Source organism: Mauremys mutica, unplaced genomic scaffold, assembly GCF_020497125.1.
Source record: "Mauremys mutica isolate MM-2020 ecotype Southern unplaced genomic scaffold, ASM2049712v1 Super-Scaffold_100100, whole genome shotgun sequence".
Taxonomy (NCBI): domain Eukaryota; kingdom Metazoa; phylum Chordata; order Testudines; family Geoemydidae; genus Mauremys; species Mauremys mutica.
In genome coordinates, this window is record NW_025423267.1 from 480,451 (window position 1) to 495,621 (window position 15,171).

Consider the following 15,171-nt stretch of genomic DNA (forward strand, 5'->3'; position numbering starts at 1 on the left):
TAAGTTAGTGTTAGAGGGTTTATCCCTTCACCCTCCAATTACTGGGTCCGTCTTGCGTACACACAGAGCAGCAATACCCAGAGTCCGAAGATGCAAACAATTAGATGTTTATTGGGTTGAATTTCCAGCAAGCAACGATTCCAGTTTCCTTCCTCAGTGTCCCCATCCCAGCCCTGACGCCACAGAGCCTTGCCTGTGTCCCTGTTCCCATTCTCCCCCTTAGCAAAGCATAGGACATATGGTGACACATTTCCTGATAGGGCCAGGCATCAAGGTGGAAGGTGTTGATATTCCATTTGTCCCACTGCCCTGTGCGTAGTGCAGTGCCCTGCACCTTCTCTCGTACAGGCCTGCCACACCTGTTCCAATTAGTGTTCCAGACTTCCCACTATAGTGGGCCTGGGAAGGTTGGGTCCAGGTTGTCTAGTACAGGGGGGGGGGGGCTTACTCCATTACTTCTAGGTTATTTTCATAGGCAACGTATCACAAGTATACTTAGCAATACACCAGCCGCTGTAACAATCCACAGCAACACCGAGAGACCTGAGCACTAGCCGCATGGTCCAACATCCCGGCCACCACCGAAACACCTCCTCTCCTCCTTCGACGGGGTCAAGCCCTTAACATGCCCAGTTGCTGGCAGTTGCAATACGCTGCCGCTGCAGGTTTTCGTGCTTTTGTCCATAGCATAAGTCCATTGAATGTCCACAGAGAAATGGGTTATTGTCCAAACCAACTTAACCACATGGTGTGGAATCAGGCTGTATGTGCTGGTTCGATTATTCACAGCAGTAAGATTCACAGATCTATCTGTGCGCCAAAGCCCAGAAAGCAGTGTGTAGTGTGGAATTTGGTTAGGGGCTGGTGTAATTGTGCCCCCAGTAATATGTACATTTCCAGCAAAACACCTCATACACAGTACACCCAATTGTCCACCCCTTGCCATGGGCCATTGGGTGTGCTCCTCCACGGCCATCAGGGAGGGGCACATTCAAACATCTTCTCTGGATTTACACCATTTTACACACCCCTCCATTGATTCCCAGCGAGCAAATCCCCTTCTCATTATTCCCATAGGGCTTGTGGGGCCCACCTCAGCTGCCGATTCACTTCCAGATACCATGGTAGCTATTACACAGGTGCTGGCCTCCTAGTCGAGCATTTTGAATGTCCACACACATCTTCCCCCAGGTCAGCCTTTTGAAGCCATCCCCATCCATGTCATGAGGTTTTCTGTTCATTGAAACACAACAATGCTAACAACAAGACAAACACCACAGACAAACAACACAAAACATAGATTCATGGTATTCTGGGTTAGTCTTTTGCTGGCACCAGCTTGCTTGTAGAGTGTCTGAAAAACAAAAGAAACAATTTCCACACACACCCCCAGTGGGGACAGATTAGTGCTTAATAATAATAATACCACTTCCTTTTACAAATTTCCTTGCTAATTGCAGGAAAAACAGAAGAATTACCTCCAGGCTGTCCTTATTTTGTTCTATAGTTAGATAGTGAATTACCCCACTCACTGGTCATGTATGAAATTCATGAGGTGGTGTGCCTCAGTTTCCCCTCTTGTACAACAGACCCAGTTTGCAATAGTTTCTCTGCTGCACCAAGCTTTAAGTTTATCCTCAGGTAATAGCTGAGAGACAGCTTTAGATTTAGCTTTAGCCTGTACATACACACACACACTCCTTAGGGTTAACCTGTCCCCCTTATTTTCAGGCTTGACTTGTTTTTTTCACCTCCCTTTCCTGGAGGGCCACAATCTGAGTCTTCCAGTAGCTTATTTGCTGACCAGATGTATTTATTATTTGCAGCTCCTTTGTGCAGCCACTGATGGGCAGTTCTCTCCTTCCCCCATCAGCTAGGTCATTTGCATTCACCCCGGCTTTCGGGCTTGCTTTTGGATCCAAAGCCATCAGCAGCTCAGAGACTGTCTTAAAAGGGACACAAACAACTTCCACCGGAGTTGTGATTAATTTCCACTTTCATCTTCTGCTTCAAAACATACAGATCTGAAAAAGAAACCACAACCTATTGTGGCTCCCTTTGGAGCCCTAATAGGGTTTGAATTAAGTACCATGTTTTGTTTGCATTTCTTTTACCCCTTCTCCAATATACACTGCACACGTCCTGGGAAAATGCACATTCCTTCCATAGTTTAACCTTCATAACATTATGTTACAAAACATAAGTCTCACTTTAGGTTTTTAAAACCTGACACAATTACACACAACATTTTGTTTTGTCTAACATCCCTTGCACTGCAATAATTTTTTTTTACACAACTGTACCCCGATTACACGTCCATCTTGTACAACCAGAGACAGCCAGGGGCAGGCACGTTAAGTGCCAATAGAAACCCCGGACATTCCTTTAGTGATTTTGCTAACATTACCCAGGAGTCAAATCATTTTGATGAGATTATCTCTCCGCCTGCTGCCTGCAGCCGTCCCCTATAGACCATTTCTGTGGACAAAGGGCCCATTTCCCCTCAGAATGGCTGTGAAGGCTTCTCAGGACAAAACTTTACCTGACCCTCTTGTATAATTTAATTACTAAGCTTCCATCCAACAGGAGTGCACAGAGCTGCACATACAGTTACATTTATATAACTGGGTTTTATTATTAAACCAAAAACTGCCTTCTTGTAACACCACAACTGTTGGCTTTTGCTATTTCCACAACTCCCAAATGTTTACTTTCCTCCAAACTCTGTATTATTAATTTTTGCAAAGCCCTCGGCGGCTGCACTGCAGTGCTGGGGTGACTCTGCAGGGGGAGAAGCTGCTGTGGAGCAATGTAGAGCAGGTGCAGGAAGGAGCCAGGGTCACTATTCACATTCTGAACTGCACAATTTTCCAAATTTGGGAATGTCCAAGAACAATTCTAAGGGGAAGGTGAATGCAGAGCAGTGACACTGGAGATGCCCAGACCTCCAATGGGGGCGGTGTGGAAATTAATAATGGGAAGAGCATTTGCGAAATTAGTCGTCACTGACAAGATTTGTCTCTGTTCTCATTTCACATTGTGGTGTTGTTTAGCAGAATCAAGACATAGTTTTACTGTATTAATTAAACACGTAATTTTATTTAACCAAGCCAAAAACTTAGTGTCACTTATTTTTTCTCTGTCCTAGCAAGAACTAAATGAATGTTGAGACTTTCTGGAAAGTGCAGCGAGATTAAATGTGGGGAATTCAGTCCCTGTGTTTGTGAGCTGATGTTTTCCTCTCACAGGTCAGTGCCTGCATTGAAATACCAAGAGGGATCTAAGGGCTGGTGTACGCTGGGCACAGGGGTGTTTGCAGAAGGGGCGGGGCCTCAGGTGGAAGGGGCGGGGCAGGGTGTTAGTCTCCCCCAGCTGGCAGTTCTCACCCTGCCCATGGTGTTGCAATGACAGAGGCTGCCCAGGCTGCACTTGTAGTGAGGTTCCCCCACTACATGGCCGCACAGAGGCTGCAGGAGACAGGCAGGTGGCAGCAGGGGAAGTGGCGACACAGGAGCTCTCAGCAGCAGGGTGAAGGACAATGCCGTGGAGCGGCAGCGACGCAGAGTGAACAGGGCAAACCGAGAGCCAGTTGAGGGAGTGTCGGCAGCAGAAGCGGAGGTGTCTTTTGATGCCTTCCCCTCCCTCCCCCACCCCTGGGGCTTTGCTGCCCAAGAGGAGTGGGGGTTGGGGGAAGGAGAGCGGAGGGGTCTCTTAAAGGAACATTGGATTGGACTGTCACACCACAAGGTGAGAAACTGAGGCACAGCACTGCCCAGCGTACTCTGGGGTGGGGGGTTGCTGATGAGCGTAGATTTGAATGTGGTTGTGGGGTTTTCCCAAACTCAGGCTTGATTCTCTTTCCCTTTTAATAGAAGTTCTCATTGGCTCTCCACCCACGCAGAGCTGGGGAGTGGGGGCGTGTTGCCTTTTCCCCAGGCTGAAAGGTGACACCTGCCTGGCGAGTGAGGGTCGGTTTGGGTGACCCCCACTCAGGGCAGGCTAAGGACAGGTCTCTGCCCTTTACTCAGCCCAGGAGGAGTTTTTTGCACTAACATCCCAAGTGTGCAAGTCCGTCCCCGCAGAGCTGCCCCATAGGGTGACCTTAAAGAAACTGGAAAATGGGACAGGGTGTGGGGGGTAATAGGCTCCTATATAAGAAAAAGTCCAGCCAAACCTTTAAAAACGGGACATCTGGTCACCCTGGAGCAGCCCCGCACTCCTGCTCCCCGGTTGGTGCGTTTGTAACCCGGGGGCTGAAGCCGACGTGAGAAAGGGAAGTGAGTGAGCTCGGAGCTCTCCGGCGCCACCTGCTGGGAGCAGAGGGCAATGACTGAGTGACGTCCTGGCTAATTTAAATATCACCTTGTTCTCTGCCGGGTGGCTCCACTGGAGAGCTGGGGCGTGGCCTGAGTGTGGCAGCACCTTATTTGCAAATATTAAAAGCAGCAGTTTGGGGCCATTGGGGTAAAATATGAGTAAGTTTTGGGGTTGGGCCCCACATGTTTAGTGCAGGCTGTGGGGAGCCGGGGTGAGCAGAGCCTGCCCCGACAGGGTGTGTGGTCACCCTGAGCTGGGAGCGTGTTGCCAGATATGGGGAAAGGGCTGGGTTAGGGGTAAGGGTGGCTGTGGAAAACCGGAAAGGATTCCCCCATTTTTGGTGTCTGGGTGGAGTTCTCATTGTGTAAATAGAAAACAGCAGTGGGGGGACAAAGGGATTTGAGACTTGTGTTTTGCGGGTTGCTGGGGGGCCTGACCTGAGCCATCTGGGGCAGGCTGCTGCTGGGTGGGGTAGGATGGGGGGGCTGTCTGTGTGCTTGAGAAGAGGGGCGGTTCCTGGTTTGCTGGTGTTTTCTGACAGCTGAACTCCCATTGGCCTTCAGGCAGGGCGGGTCTCTGAAACCTGGTCTCCCATTGGGCCCTCCCCAATTGACGTTTCTGACAGGCTCAGCTCCCATTGGTGACGTTGTCTGACAGCGATGCGGGGCGGAGCCGCCAGGGCCTTGTGCGCTCAGAGCTCAGCGCCCGCCCACGAGAAGCGGCGCGAGGCCGCGCGGGGCCGGGTCCCGCTGCCTGGCGGAGGAACAGAGACCGCAGCAGCGGCGCCAGCGAGAGAGCCTTCAGCCGGTCCTTAGTTTCTGCTTGGTAAAGGCAAGTCAGTGGGGTCCATCGGTCAGAAAAAGAGTCCCAGGCCTTCTTGCTGGGCGCCAGGGTCCAAAAGCAGCGCATTCCCTCCTGGAAAGGGCTGTGTTTCGAATGTCCGTCCAGTGCGCGTTGAAGGGAAGGATCTGCGTGCCAGGGAAGCTGCGTCCCTCCAGAGGCGCTTGAGAAGCCAAAGGGGCCGTGGGTGAGTTTGTGATGAGGTGAGTGTGAAGTGTGGAAGGGGGAGGGTGTCAAGAGGAGGTTTTGAGAGGGAAAAGGTGCTGCTGAGCTGGTAGGGGAGGGCAAGGTCCCAGGCGGGTGTTGTGTGAGGAGCTGTGTAGCCCCAAAAAGGTGTCCTGCTGGGCAAGGGCAGGTGAGGAGGGCCAGGGCTGTTGCTGCATCCCAAGCCTTTGGGAAGCAGAAGAGGGCCAGGGGTGTTGTTGCCTGCTGGGGCCCATGCGACGGTGAAGGTGTAAGCTGACCATAGCTGGTCTGTGGGAGCTGGGGCCACTCACCGTGCCCCTTTCCTCGTTAGTATAGTGGTGAGTATCCCCGCCTGTCACGTGGGAGACCAGGGTTCGATTCCATGACGGGGAGGGTGACCCCTTTTGAAGGGGGGACAAAGAAATCCCTGGCCTGCCCGCCACATGCCTTGCGTTCTCCTTCTACGGCCACTTCCCTTCGCACCCCGAACTGATGACTTTCACCTCCAGAGAGACAATTACCTCGCAAGGACATGCTCGCCCTAGCCAAAGCCTCTCCCTGGCCTTCCGCCCCCGGGCCCAGTTTCAGGGCCTGCACGTGGGGGCACGTTTCAGAGCGGCAAAGGGAAATAGGCTGGCCAGGGGCATGAGCAGTGATTTTCCAACACCCCCCTGCAGTTTTGTGAACTAGTTACATGCCAAACCTGGTGGCTGAACTTCGCGACTTTGTCCTCACCCACAACTATTTCACATTTGAGGACAATATATATCTTCAAGTCAGCGGCACTGCTATGGGTACCCACATGGCCCCACAGTATGCCAACATTTTTATGGCTGACTTAAAATAACGCTTCCTTAGCTCTCATCTCCTAATGCCCCTACTGTACTTGCACTACACTGAAGACATCTTCATCATCTGGACTCATGGAAAAGAAGCCCTTGAGGAATTCCACCATAATTTTAACAATTTCCATCCCTCCATCTACCTCGGCCTACATCAATTCACTCAAGTGGTTCAGTTCCTTGACAGTACTGTGCTGATAAGAGATGGTCACATAAACACAACCCTGTACCGGAAACCCACTGTGGTGGAGTAGGGACTCTCTATGTGGGGGATGGGAGAGCAGGGAGGATGGGAGAGCAGGGAGGATTTTAGGTGAGACGCAGGTCTGCAGACTGTAACATGAGCTAGGCCTGGGGGAGGGGAGGTGACACCTCGGCCTAGGAGCTGGACAAAAGAAAAGTAGCTGAGTGGAGAGGGTGGGGTCAGTCTTCGGTTTTGGGACCAGGGTGGTGGGTTTGCAGGGGAACCTGTGCTGGAATCCAGACACCCTGAACCCCCAAAGAAGCCAGCTCTGAACACGAGCTCTGCTGTATCTGGTGTTCCTGTTGTCCAATAAACCTTCTGTTTTACTGGCTGGCTGAGAGTCACTGTGGGTCCCAGGAAGAGGGGTGCAGGGCCGGACTCCCCCAGACTCCGTGACAACTGGTTGCAGTGGTGGGATCGACTGCACCCCGTGGACAGCGCTTCCTGCAGTAAGTGACTGGGGCGCAGTAAAACGAAGGGGCAATTAACCCCCGGGAGAGTGTGACCAGAGAGAAGGACTTTGCAGTAACAGGGTCCCTCGGGCGATCACAGCAAGCGATCCCAGGGGCGGAGGAGTCTGCAGCTCGACCCTGGCAGAGAGGGGGTGACCTCAAGGACTGGCACACTAGGGGTCCCCCTGGAACCCATGGGGAGCGGCGAGCACCCCGGCCTGCGAGCGGCCAGCAGGAAGATGTATGCCCAGCAGCGCAAGTGCGACCTGGTGGGGCTGTGCCAGCGGAGAGGGCTGCACTGTGGGAAGCTCACCAAGGCCCAGCTGATTGCCCAGCTGGAGGACGCAGATCGTGTGAATGAACCAATCCCTGTCTCTGAGGGAAGCAGCCAGGCAGATGCAGCGCAGGCACCAGTGTGTGTCCCCGCTGGGAGTGGTCAGCCGGCCGCTGAGGGCTTCCCGAGACCTCCCACCCCTAGGCCTAGGGGGAGGAGGAGGAGGAGCCCAGCTACTGAGGGCACCGTGACCCCCCTGGCCAGCAGGGGGTCGGCCCGGCGAAGCTCACCCCCCAGCAGGGGATCGTCCCGGCGATGCTCGGCCTCCGTGGAGCGCATGCGGCTGGACTTGGAGAGAGAGATAAAACTGAGAGAGCTGGAGGAGCGTAAGGAACAGAGGGAACATGAGGAGAGACAAAGCCAGCGTGAGCTGGAGGAGAAGGAGAACCAGTGTAAACACGAAGAGAGGGAGGAGGAGAAGCAACGTGAACACGAGGAGAGGGAGAAGGAGAAGCAACGTAAACATGAGCTGGAACTGGCCCAGCTGAACAACCGTAAGGCCCTGGCTACGGTGAGTGAGGGGGGACCCAAGCCTACAAAGAGCTTTGATAAAAGCTTCCTGGCCTGGCGTAAGGAGCGGGAGGACATAGACACCTTCCTGACGGCCTTTGAGAATGCCTGCGAGCTGCACCAGGTGGACCCTGCAGACAGGATCCAGTTTCTCACCCCCTTACTGGACTCCACCGCCATGGAGGTGTACAGCCGAATGAAAGGGGCGGAGGCAGGGGACTACAACCTGTTCAAAGAGGCCCTGCTCCGCGAGTTTGGGCTGACCCCGGAGATGTACCGGAAGAGGTTCCGGAGTCAACATAAGACCCGGGAGGTCACATACCTACAACTGGTCAACCGGGCGCAGGGATACTCCCGCAAGTGGACAGCTGGGGCCCAAACTAGAGAGGACCTGCTTGACTTATTTGTACTGGAGCACCTGTATGCGCAGTGCCCCTCTGACCTGCGGCTGTGGTTGATGGACCAGAAGCCGGAGAACCCGCAGCACGCAGGCCGGCTGGCTGACCAATACATGGACAGTCGGACAGGGGATGGCAGAGAGGAGTTTCGAAGGAGCAGGCCTGCCTCAACACAGAGAGAAAGTCACCATGGGACCTCCCAGCGGGGGCCTATGGAGAACCCCCACCAAAGGGGAACATCCAGCGTCAGGTCCATCCGACCCACTCGAGGGGACCCACGAGACATGGGCTGCTTTCTCTGCGGCCAACAAGGCCACATACGGGCCCAGTGCCCCAAGCTCAGGGACAGATCGAGCAGACCTAACCCGCAGAGGGTTGACTGGGTAGAGACCCAATCAGATGAGGGGCAACATTCCCAGGAAAGGGGGGCTGGCCGCGTACCACCTGCGAAGGAGGGAGGAGGGCCCCAGGTCTGCTCCTCTGGGGGGCTGGATGCTCCAGACTCCGGGTTTTTGGTTTACAGGGTGGGCATGGGGCTGCCCCTCCGGAAAGAGTGCCATGTTCCCCTGGAGGTGGATGGGAGGAAGGTCACTGGGTACTGGGACACGGGCGCAGAGGTGACGCTGGCCCGGCCCGAGGTGGTGACCCCAGATCGGATGGTGCCCGACACCTACCTGACCGTGAGGGGTGTGAGCGGGACCCCATTGAAGGTGCCCATGGTGAGGGTGCACCTGAAGTGGGGGGCCAAGGAGGGCCCCAAGGACGTGGGGGTACACCCACATTTGCCCACGGAAGTGTTAATGGGGGGGACCTCGAGGACTGGCCAAGCAACGCCCGGGGTGCCCTGGTCGTGACCCGTAGTCAGAGTTGGCGCAGGGCACTGCGCCCTGACAACGGGGAAGGTACTCTGCCCGAGGTGCCGGACCCTAACCTGGTGGGGAGGGAACGCCCAGGGACACGACCCAGAGAGGCTGCTACCTCAGACCTAGCTGGTGAGAGAGAGCAGGTCCCCATCCCTGTCCCAGCTGCCGAGTTCCAGGCCGAGTTGCAGAAGGATCCCTCCTTGCGGAAGCTCAGGGACCGGGCTAACCTCAGTGCGGTACAGACCATGAGGAGAGGTTGCAAGGAGAGGTTCCTGTGGGAGAAGGGATTCCTGTACCGAGAATGGGCTCCCCCCGGGGAAGTAGAGTCATGGGGGATCAGGAGGCAGCTGGTGGTTCCCCAGAAGTTTCGCCACAAGCTCCTGTACCTGGCCCATGACATTCCCCTCGCAGGGCACCAGGGAATCCGGCGCACCAGGCAGAGGCTGCTACAGAACTTTTACTGGCCTGGGGTCTTTACCCATGTTCGACAGTATTGCCAATCCTGTGACCCCTGCCAGCGGGTGGGGAAGGCCCAGGACAAGGGGAAAGCAGCTTTGAGGCCTTTGCCCATCACAGAAGAACCTTTCCAGAAGGTGGCCATGGACATAGTGGGACCTCTCAGCAAGGCGACCCGGTCAGGGAAGAAATACATCCTGGTGGTGGTAGATTTCGCCACTCGCTACCCTGAGGCGGTGGCCTTGTCCTCTATCGAAGCAGACACCGTGGCAGATGCGCTGCTGACCATTTTCAGCTGGGTGGGGTTCCCCAAGGAAGTCTTAACGGACCAGGGGTCCAACTTCATGTCGACCCTGCTCCAGTCCCTGTGGGAGAAATGTGGGGTCCGGCACAACTGGGCCTCAGCGTATCACCCCCAGACCAACGGGCTGGTGGAAAGGTTCAACGGGACGCTAAAGATGATGCTAAAAACATTTAGGAACCAGCACCCACAGGACTGGGACAAGTTCTTACCTCACCTGCTGTTCGCATACAGGGAGGTACCCCAGGAATCTAGCGGGTTCTCGCCTTTTGAACTGTTATATGGGAGGCGGGTAAGGGGGCCCCTGGACCTGATGAGAGACGAATGGGAGGGGAAGGCTGCCCGATGGCAAGTCAGTGGTGGAGTATGTCCTGACTTTCCGGGAAAGACTTGCCGAGCTCATGGGCCTGGCCAGGGAGAATCTGGCCCGAGCCCAGAGGAAGCAGAAGGTCTGGTATGACCGCACGGCGCAGGCCCGCGCCTTCGCCACTGGGGGTCAAGTGATGGTTCTCATCCCCATGAGAAAGAACAAACTCCAGGCTGCCTGGGAAGGGCCCTTCAAGGTTATCAAGCAACTAAATGAGGTAAACTATGTGGTGGAGCTGTCGAACCGGGCTCATCACCGCCAGGTGTACCATGATGAAGCCATACTATGACAGGGGGAATGTGGTGTTGGCCGTGTGTGGACATTGGGAGGAGCCGGGAGATGACCCTTTAGTGGATCTATTCCCGGGGACAAAGGCTGGCTCCCCCCTGGAGGCGATTCCCCTCTCTGATCAGCTGACCCTGGCCCAGCAGGCTGAGATCAGAGGGGTGCTGCATCTGTACCGACAGCTGTTTTCCAACCAGCCCGGGCGCACTAATTTGACTGTCCACCGGGTGGAGAAAGGGTCACCCCCCCCATACGATGCTCCCCTTTTCGGGTCACAGGAAAAACTGCCCAGGACCTAGAAAGAGAGGTCAGGGACATGCTGGCTTTGGGGGTGATCCAGCCATCTTCCAGCCCTTGGGCCTCGCCGCTGGTCCTGGTCCCCAAAAGGGATAGGTCGATCCGGTTCTGTGTGGACTATCGAAAGCTCAATGCCATCACTGTATCTGATGCCAACCCCATGCCCAGGCCTGACGAGCTCCTAGACGAGCTGGGAGGCGCTCGGTATCTCACCACCATGGATCTTACAAAGGGCTACTGGCAAGTGCCGCTGGACGCAGATGCCAGGCTGAAATTGGCCTTTATCACCACTCTGGGGCTCTATGAGTTTCTGACCCTGCCCTTCGGCCTCAAGGGAGCACCGGCCACCTTCCAGAGTCTGGTGGATCAGCAACTGAGGGGGATGGAGAGTTTTGCCGTGGCATATATTGACGACATCTGCATCTTCAGCCAGACCTGGGAGGACCATGTGTCCCAGGTTAAACAAGTGCTGAACCAACTCCGAGAGGCTGGGCTAACCGCAAAGGCTGAGAAGTGCAAGGTGGGGATGGCTGAAGTATCTTACCTGGGCCATCGGGTGGGGAGCGGCTGCCTAAAGCCGGAACCAGGCAAGGTGGAGGTGATCAGAGACTAGCCTGCTCCCCAAACCAAGAAGCAGGTCCAGGCCTTTATTGGGATGGCGGGGTACTATCGAAGTTTCGTGCCCCACTTTAGCGCCATAGCCGCCCCCATCACTGAGCTGTGCAAGAAGGGGAAGCCAGACAAGGTGGTCTGGACCGAGGAGTGCCAGCAGGCTCTCCAGGCGCTGAAGGAGGCTCTGCTCAGTGGCCCAGTTCTGGCAAATTCAGACATTGACAAGCCCTTTATGGTGTTCACTGACGCCTCAGACACGGGGCTGGGGGTGGTGTTGATGTAGGAGGATGAAAAGGGGGAGAGACACCCCATCGTATACCTGATCAAGAAGTTGCTACCCCGGGAGCAGAACTACGCAGCCATCGAGAAGGAATGCCTGGCCATGGTGTGGGGCCCTTAAGAAACTGGAGCCATATCTCTTTGGGCACCACTTCACCGTGTACACCGACCACTCTCCCCTGACCTGGCTGCACCAGCTGAAAGGAGCCAACGCCAAGCTCCTGAGGTGGAGCCTGATCCTGCAGGACTATGACATGGAGGTGGTCCACGTGAAGGGAAGTGCCAACCTGATAGCAGACGCGTTGTCCCGGAGAGGGGGCCCTGAACTTCCCCGGGTCACTGGGCAGAGTGACCCTGCTCAGTTCAGTCTCGAAAGGGGGAGAGATGTGCTGGAGTAGGGGCTGTCTGTGTGGGGGTTGGGGGAGCCGGGGAGGACATTAGGTGAGGGACAGGTATTCAGCCTGTAACATGAGCTAGGCAGGGGGGAGGGGAGGTCAACATCTCTGCCAGGGGAGCTAGACAAAGGAGAGAGCCGACTGGAGAGGGAGAGTCAGTTTCGATTTGGGGATGGGGGAGGGGAGTTCAGAGAATCCTAGGCTGGGATCCAAGCACCCTGAACCCCCCAGAAAGGCCAGATTGAGAGGTCCTGGCTCTGCCCACAAGCTCTGCTGTAGCCTGTGTTCCTGTGTCCAATAAACCTTCTGTTTTACTGGCTGGCTGAAAATCACTGTGAGTCCCAGGAAGAGGGGTGCAGAGTTGGACTCCCCCGCACTCCAAGAGGCAGCGGGGATCAATGCCCGCGTCCTCCAGCGGCAAGGCAGCCGCGGGACCTTCTTTTGCCCTTCTTTTAGAAGCCATGGACAGTCAGCCAGCTCAGCTCCTCCAGTGGCCTCCGTCCCTCTCCCCGCTTGGCCTCCCAAAAAGCCAGCCCTTGCGGAGCACAAAGCTTTTCCTCCCCGGCCCTTCTCCCCCTTGCACTGACTGGGAGGCTGGCGACAGCTGGGGGAAGTTAGCTCAAATGGAAGAGCATGGGAGAAGTAGTCAGACCCATACACACATTCTCCAGCCTGCTCTGCTCTGTTTTGCTCTGCTGTGCTGGGCTCTAGTGGGGGACCTGCACCTTTCTTTCTGAGCTCTCACTGGAGCACAATCCCTTTCCTCCTCCCTCCCTGCTAGTCTACGCCAAGCTCATTGGCCGGGAGGGAGAGCCACTCAAATACAGAATTACTCACATCCCAGGGGTCCATGAAGGGAATGAGGAGATGGGCGGGGTGGCATGCGATACCAGCTCAGCTGAGACCGTGAGACCTCGCAGCCTCCTGATCTCAGGCAGCATGGCAGCCGTGGAGCAGAGCAGAGCACGCAGACAGCTTGGAGACAGCCAAAGCGGGGAAGGGCTGCGTTGGTCTGGAAGAGGGAGTCAGTGGCTGTCTATCCTGGCGGAGGCAGGGTCGTTTTGCTGTATGCTGGGCCAGGGGCCAGGGAGCCTGCTAGAGTTGCTGAGCTGGGCCTGCTCCTGGCTTTGCTTGGGTTAGAGGAAAGTGGTGAAGATAAGAACGGCCCTCCTGGGTGAGACCGATGGTCCATCTAGGCCACTATCCCGTCTTCTGACAGTAACCGATGCCAGGCGCTTCAGAGGCAATGGCCAGAGCAGGCAATCGTCAAGTGATCTATCCCTGCGTTGTCTTCTGAAGCTTGGTGCTTGTTTCAGGGGCTAACTCTCAGCCCAGACACACTCCAGGGAGGGAGCGTTGGTGCCGAGGAATAAGCCTTCCTCTGTGGCTTGGGCTGGGGAGCATGATCCGGCGTCGGGTCCATTTGGGTGGAGCTGGCGGCAGGCAAGAATTTGGGCCATCAGGTCAACCCTCTGTAGAAATGGGGGTGAGCCGGCAGGCCTGCGATTTTGGCTTCGCGGGCGGGCAGCTCAAGCCTGGCCTCCTATGAGCCTGGAAGGCAGCCGGCCGGGCTCACCCGTCTCCTCCCCGGGCCCAAGTTCCTTTCAGGCAGCAGGTGGAGCGAGGAGCCCAGGGAGGTCTCCAGAGCCTACGCCAGTGCCCAGCAGGGCTCTTGCCCGCTCCCGGCCCACCTGGTTTTGGCCTCTGCCACCACTAGCAGTCAGCCAAAAGACCAGAAGCCACCCTCTCCCTCCTGCACCCCGAGTGGCCAGCATGGGGCTTGAACCCATGACCTTGGCGTTATTAGCACCACGCTCTAACCAGCTGAGCTAGCCGGCCTACAGGGTGCCTGCTCTTGCCTGACCCTTTTGGAAGGAGTCACCGGCTGGCGCGGGGAACGATGTGGCCTCCGTTATCGAATGAATGGATCAAGACAGCACTTGCCAAGGTAGGGGAATTAGCTCAAGTGGTAGAGCGCTCGCTTCGCATGCGAGAGGCAGCGGGATCAATGCCCGCATTCTCCAGCGGCAAGGCAGCCGCGGGGACCTTCTCTTGCCCTTCTTTTAGAAGCCATGGACAGTCAGCCAGCTCAGCTCCTCCAGTGGCCTCCATCCCTCTCCCCGCTTGGCCTCCCAAAAGGCCAGCCCTTGCGGAGCACAAAGCTCTTCCACCCCGGCCCTTCTCCCCCTTGCGCTGACTGGGAGGCTGGCGACAGCTGGGGGAAGTTAGCTCAAATGGAAGAGCATGGGAGAAGTAGTCAGACCCATACACACATTCTCCAGCCTGCTCTGCTCTGCTGTGCTCTGCTGTGCTGGGCTCTAGTGGGGGACCAGCACCTTTCTTTCTGAGCTGTCACTGGAGCACAATCCCTTTCCTCCTCCCTCCCTGCTAGTCTACGCCAAGCTCATTGGCCGGGAGGGAGAGCCACTCAAATACAGAATTACTCACATCCCAGGGGTCCATGAAGAGAATGAGGAGATGGGTGGGGTGGCATGCGATACCAGCTCAGCTGAGACCGTGAGACCTCGCAGCCTCCTGATCTCAGGCAGCATGGCAGCCGTGGAGCAGAGCAGAGCAAAGCACGCAGACAGCTTGGAGACAGCCAAAGCGGGGAAGGGCTGCGTTGGTCTGGAAGAGGGAGTCGGTGGCTGTCTATCCTGGTGGAGGCAGGGTCGTTTTGCTGTATGCTGGGCCAGAGGCCATGGAGTCTGCTAGAGTTGCTGAGCTGGGCCTGCTTCTGGCTTTGCTTGGGTTAGAGGAAAGTGGTGAAGATAAGAACGGCCCTCCTGGGTGAGACCGATGGTCCATCTAGGCCACTATCCCGTCTTCTGACAGTAACCGATGCCAGGCGCTTCAGAGGCAATGGCCAGAGCAGGCAATCGTCAAGTGATCTATCCCTGTGTTGTCTTCTGAAGCTTGGTGCTTGTTTCAGGGGCTAACTCTCAGCCCAGACACACTCCAGGGAGGGAGCGTTGGTGTTTGTGCCGAGGAGCGTGGCTGGGACTCGGACCCCCTTCCCCAGCTCTGGGTAGCACGCCCCCCTCCCCCCCATTTCAGGCTGTGTCCAGCTTAAGGCCACAGAGCCCTTGCCTTTTTTTGCCCGGTGCCTGAGAGTCAGGCCAGCTACGGGGAATTAGCTCAAGCGGCAGAGCGCTCGCTTTGCATGCGAGAGGTAGTGGGGGACGCTGCCCGC

The 15,171-nt window shown here is 56.1% G+C and overlaps 2 non-coding genes across 2 annotated transcripts; one reads left to right on the top strand and one right to left on the bottom strand.

Annotated features, from left to right (window-relative positions):
- Positions 1-13,743: 13,743 nt before the first annotated feature.
- On the bottom strand, positions 13,744-13,817 carry TRNAI-AAU. Its single transcript has one exon. It is a non-coding gene; the product is annotated as a tRNA-Ile (tRNA).
- A 112-nt stretch (positions 13,818-13,929) lies between these two features.
- TRNAA-CGC lies at positions 13,930-14,002 on the top strand. The gene has a single exon. It is a non-coding gene; the product is annotated as a tRNA-Ala (tRNA).
- The last annotated feature ends 1,169 nt before the right edge of the window (positions 14,003-15,171 follow it).